Below are 5807 nucleotides of genomic sequence, written 5' to 3'. Positions count from 1 at the left end.
CTATTGCATATTATGTTTAAATATAATAAACTTTTATTCTCTTAGTTAAAATATATGAACAAAGAAAGTTTTTGCTAATTAAAGTGTTATTTCAAAGGATAGAGTATGTGTTTTTTTTTGCAATAAACAAATTTATTTATTTATATCGAAATGTAATAAAAATGAAAATGTATCAATTATTATCAAAGGTCATTGGAATGCCCAATCAGAGCAAACTATCCGCTGTCCTGCGCGTAGCACCAATATTTAATGTTTATTTAAAAAAATTCCTGACGCCGTGGTCTTAATCGATTTAAACTTTGCAAAATTGAAAATGAAAGGTACAGTACACTTCTATACGCAAAAAAAAATTCAACTTGATATCTGCTTTATTTTCAGTCCTGTAACATTTTGAAAAAATGAATTTTTTTTGCGAAAGCTGGATTGCAAAATCTATGAAACCGATCTTAACGAAATTTACAATATTGTTTTACTGTATCATAAAGTTTATCTGGGTGAAATGTGAACGTCCTAAGTGTAGCATAAATGGTTGAAAAACTTAAAATGCGAATACTTGTTTTTGTATGGGTTTTTCGCAATTATTGCTATTTTGCAACTAGGGTGACTATTTTTAAAAATTTTAACCAATTTTATATGGTAGGAAATTTAATTACACAACTTTTATGTCAGTACAACTTTTCTCGGAAATGAATACTTTTAAAGTTATAATAAAAAAACTAAGAAAAAAATCGAATTTTTCCTTCATTTTTTGACATTTTGATTATTTAAACAATGTTCCGGACCTTTTTGAGAGGGAGGATAACTCAAATATTATTATTTGATTTATTTTCAAGCAATTTCTGCAAAAAAATTTGAGTCACCTCTCAACGTCCAAATGTACTAATATTTTTACAGATGCGCCCTGGTCTATACTGCCATCTTCACGATATTGTGAAAGTATCCGAAGTAAGAAAGAACGTCAAAATGATTAGTAAAATAAAAAAAATCTATTACAATTTAATTACTTTTTAGCGTTGTAAATAGGATTGTTCCGTTGTACACGACGTACACGTCATATTACCGTTTCGTTACTAGATAATTAACGTCCAATGGATTCCATGGGAACGAAATAATACGTTCCTTCCCTAACAACACACAACATTCCAGGAATGTACTACCAAAGTTCTATCAATATTTGAATGTCCTGGACATTTAGGGAACATTCGGTGAACATCTGTTTAAATTATTCCTGGAATGTTACCATAAGACATTCTGTGAACATACTACCAATGTTCCTATATTTTAAGTTGCGAAATAATACATACGTGTAAGAGATACAACATTACTTATAACATACCAGACAAACTAAGTGACATTTTAGGCCTACACTGCAATAATATGTCAAATTTAAAGAGTTTCCCAAGATTATAAACATACAAATGTAATAAAAATTATTGTTCGCGAATATTCAATTTGGAATGCGATTTTGTTAATAAAAAAAATACTTATAACTTATGCAAAACCCAAGAGAGGCATTTATATTTATTTCTTTTGCGTTCATTTTCAAATTCGCCGTGCATATATTTTTGTGCATGGCGCTTGAGAGGGCATCACGTGACTAAAAACGACCAACCAACGACCTCGCTTCGGCCATCTTGGCATCTTCATCTTGGCGACCTTGCCTTGCCGTGGATTGTTTTTAGTTGTTTGTATTATTTGTGCTTTTTAAGAATATTTTTTTAATTCGGATACTTTTATAATAGCTTTAATAGTATTATTAACATAGTGCATAAAATGGTGTCCTGTTTTTAACGCAGTTGGAGTAGCAGAAACAAATGTAGATAAAAAAATCTGCAGGAATAACGTTTCAATTATGACAGAAGCTCAAAACAAATGACTGTGAATGGAATGAAAAGCCCTATTAAAAGGTTAGTATGCAAATATGTAAACGAAAGCATGCCCTGTATTTCAGAAAATAAATTAATACTATTAATACCCTAATAATACTATTCATAAAAAATCTTAGTAACGTAGATATAACAAAGTGAATAAAAGGCATAAATCAGAAGAATTATTATTTTATTTTATAAGTTAATAATTGGTCATATCCATTTATTATTTTAATAATAATTGTGAATAAGCCACAAACTTCGCTTATTCCTAACTAAAATAGTAAATAGAGATAGGTAATAACAAAAGGATTTGTAAAACTAAAATAATTCTTTTTGCGTTTTTGCTAGTGTATGCCTTTATAAATAGGATGGTAGACCACACACTATAATATGCAGTACCAACTAATGAATACACAGAATATTATAGTCGATTTGCTAAACTCAGTCTCAGTACTAATTACTGTAATTTTGGCAAAATTGGCCAAAAACAAAAAAAATTACCTACTAAAATCACTAGCCAGTTGTGTCTGAGTTTGGGGAACCGACTATACTAATAAACAATTTCTAAGCTGTTTTATAATAATTTTGTGAGTTCATTAATCATATTTTTTATTTAAAACTAAAATTTGTTAATAATGCTTAGTAATGCATATATTTTGTATTTTTAGCTTTCCAGAAGATCCTGCGAAGAAGACATGAAGTATAGATCAGATTTGTTAATAGAGGAGTATGTTCAAAACACTTTTTAGAAAAAGATATTGACAGAACTTCACTTTCATCTGTTCGTTTGAGAGACTGTGCTGTTCCAATAGCTTATGTCACACAGGTATATGCATAACCTAATTAATAATACAGTCCGTACAATATAGATACTGTTGTAATTCATTATCTACATCGGAGATCTAAGTTGACATTGTTGCCCAACTACAAAAAATTTTTGAATTCATTTTAAGTCAAATATATCACATAATTATTGCGAAGTAGATTATACAACAAAACAGATTAATATTCAATGTAAATAAATAAAAACATCAGAAATCGAAAACAAGAATTAAGGTATAATCTTATGTTACAGTTATTAAGGTACCAAGGGTATTATAGGGATATACGTTGACCAAAAGCGTTATTATTATAATACCTGTGGTGCCTTCAACGTTTAATGCCCGACTAAATTATTCTTTATATGCGAAAAATTTGAATGAATTTTGAATTGATTAGTTTTTAAATAAGTACATTTACCAGTAACAGTAGTAACGTAATTGTGGTAACCATAGTTTTACTTAGGTTGATATTTGTCAACTTGACAGTATCTAAGTCGTTATTTAAATTTAATGCCCAAGGGCGTTATATCGTACTTAACAGACTTCGAAATGTCATTATTTGTCAAATAATGTACCAGTAGGACATTAAAGTAAATAATAAAAACAATAAATATAATGAATACTAAATACTTATTTGTTTGTGAAAAATCTATTTCTTTGTGGCTTTTTTGTAATTAATTATTCTAATGGAGAAATAAGCCACAATTTACTTGAAAAAATAATTTTATTAAGGTTTCTACTTCCACATCGGATGTCGTTGTCAAAATACAAAATGTTCATTATTATTATTTTATTTATTAAATATTATTTATTATTTATTTAAATATTATTTAATATTTATTTTTTTATTATTATTATTTATGCATATTATTACCTGTAAATAATATTTCTTCTGATTGTTAATTGTAAAGGATAGAAAAATTACCTTTTATTTTATTTTCTTTTAGAATCAGCTGAGAGAAGTGGTCTACAAAAAACCAGAAAGGAAACGGAATATGTGGCTACGAAAAGCAAAAGAAAGGTTTACAAAGCAAATGTGACACATTTTTTTATAATATTTAGGAATGTCAGCAAATTACATTAAAAAATGTATGTAAAGATTTTTTGCAATAAAAATGTTTATATTTATCAAGGATGTATTATTTGGTATGGCCATATATCGTCAGTGATGTGACAGTACCTCCTATCTGTTTTTTTCAAGAGATTTGTAAGATAGACTAAAAACTTGTTTCGGCCACCTCCTGTTTTCATATATTTTTTGACTTGTTTTGCAGTAAATTCAACTATCTATTTACTACAAAAAAAGTCAGAATACGTACGAAACCAGAAAGTGACCTTAAAAAATGTTTTTCGTCTCCTGCAAACCTCATGAAAAAACATATAGGAGGTATTGTCACATTACTGACGATATATTTCAGTGAATGTCTAAAAAATATACTGTGAATGTTCAAAGAACGTTCGTAGACATTCATGGAATGTTCTAACAAGACATTCAGTCTAAAAATATACTGTGAATGTCCAAAGAACATTCATGGAATGTTCCAACAAGACATTCAGTCTAAAAAATAGACTGTGAATGTCCAAAGAACATTCGTAGACATTCATGGAATGTTCCAACAGAACATTCTAAGAATATTTAAAATGCTGACACAGCACTTTCCTGGTACTTTCCAGGGACATTCGTGTGCATTTGGGGACATTCCAGGAATGTTTTCAATGTCCTGTGTGTACATTCTAGGAACATTCATGGAATGTTTTGTGTTATTAGGGTTGGTACTGCGCAGGACGGTGATCGTTACATGTACGGTTCTCAGTCGTATTGGAACAGACCTATTAAGCGATAACAATTAAATAATAAATTTAAAAATTACCGGTGAAAGTTGAATTAGTAATCCGCTAGGAGCGACACCAGCCAAGCTCAGAGCGTATATAAAAAAAATTAATCTGTACAATTTATAAGACTATACAAATCAAAGAAAATACCATTTTATAAATGCAATAAACACAATTGATTTGTTTTTATACCAAATTGCAAATAAAATGTGACAACTGTCAGATTTAACTAAAATGTCATGTTAGAATAAATGTCATAAATGTGTATTTATCACGGACTAACCTTTTTTTCTATCATTTGTGACGCACTGAAGAATGCTCATGAAAAGAACCATACACAGATGCAATTAGCAATTACTTGGTATGTGAGCTAAATGAACAATGGGCCGCAACCTTAAAATAAAACGACGCATTCCCAGGCAACCAAATGACGTCAATAACGTCGAGGAAACGTCAGCTTTTGGTTGAATATATACACGTTTTTGAACATTACGTGGTATAAACGTCTTTTGTATGTGATTTTAAATACGTAAGATTAATGACGTTAAAATACGTTTAAAAATACGTTTTCGTTTCAGACAGTAAGTCTGACGTCACAAAAATGGGAGGAGCTTAACAAGTTAATGCTTATAATGTATAATGTTGTATATTGACGTTTATAAGTTTAATTAAATTGTCATAAGAAATTTTTAATTTATTGTTTACGTGCTTTGTATGGTAAAAAAAGGACTTTTCATTTAGATATTTAGTTGAAGAAACGTGTTAATTAAGAGATTTTTATTCGTTTTTCTCAAGTGAGTAGTGAGTTAGTTTATGCAATAGTTCTTCTTGAAAACGGTTTGAGGTTATGCGTTTTGTTTTGGTGAATATTTTCTGTTATGAACTAATTATGTGTTATCGAGTTTAATTAAATTATTTTGTTAATAAATTATTTATTAGTTTATATGTTGTTTCAGTTATGACACAGTAAGTATACCTTAGCCTATAAGCTATATTTAAAACAGTTAAATGAAAAATTGCAATACCCATACGAATCATTATTATGGTGTATTTTTAAAACCATAAAATGAAAAATAATAAAAAAAACGACGTAAAAGCTACGTTTTTTATATCACCTATTTAAAACGTGATAAAAATGACGTCAGTTATGGTGGGACATATTCACGTGACTTTCGACGTCAAAAAAACGTGACAAACTGACGTGGTTTGGTGATAATTATGACGTCTTTTTAACGTTTTGTAAACGTTATTTGGTTGCCTGGGTTGAGATGGCCAGAAGCGC

General features: G+C 29.3%; 1 long non-coding RNA gene across 1 annotated transcript; it reads left to right on the top strand.

Annotated features, from left to right (window-relative positions):
- The first annotated feature begins 1139 nt into the window (after positions 1-1139).
- Positions 1140-3820, top strand: LOC126883205 (uncharacterized). The gene is made up of 3 exons (XR_007697559.1): positions 1140-1907; positions 2540-2697; positions 3640-3820. It is a non-coding gene; the product is annotated as an uncharacterized LOC126883205 (long non-coding RNA).
- Positions 3821-5807: the final 1987 nt, after the last annotated feature.

This window comes from Diabrotica virgifera, chromosome 4, assembly GCF_917563875.1.
Source record: "Diabrotica virgifera virgifera chromosome 4, PGI_DIABVI_V3a".
Lineage (NCBI taxonomy): Eukaryota > Metazoa > Arthropoda > Insecta > Coleoptera > Chrysomelidae > Diabrotica > Diabrotica virgifera.
This window is presented reverse-complemented; position numbering and strand designations above follow the sequence as displayed.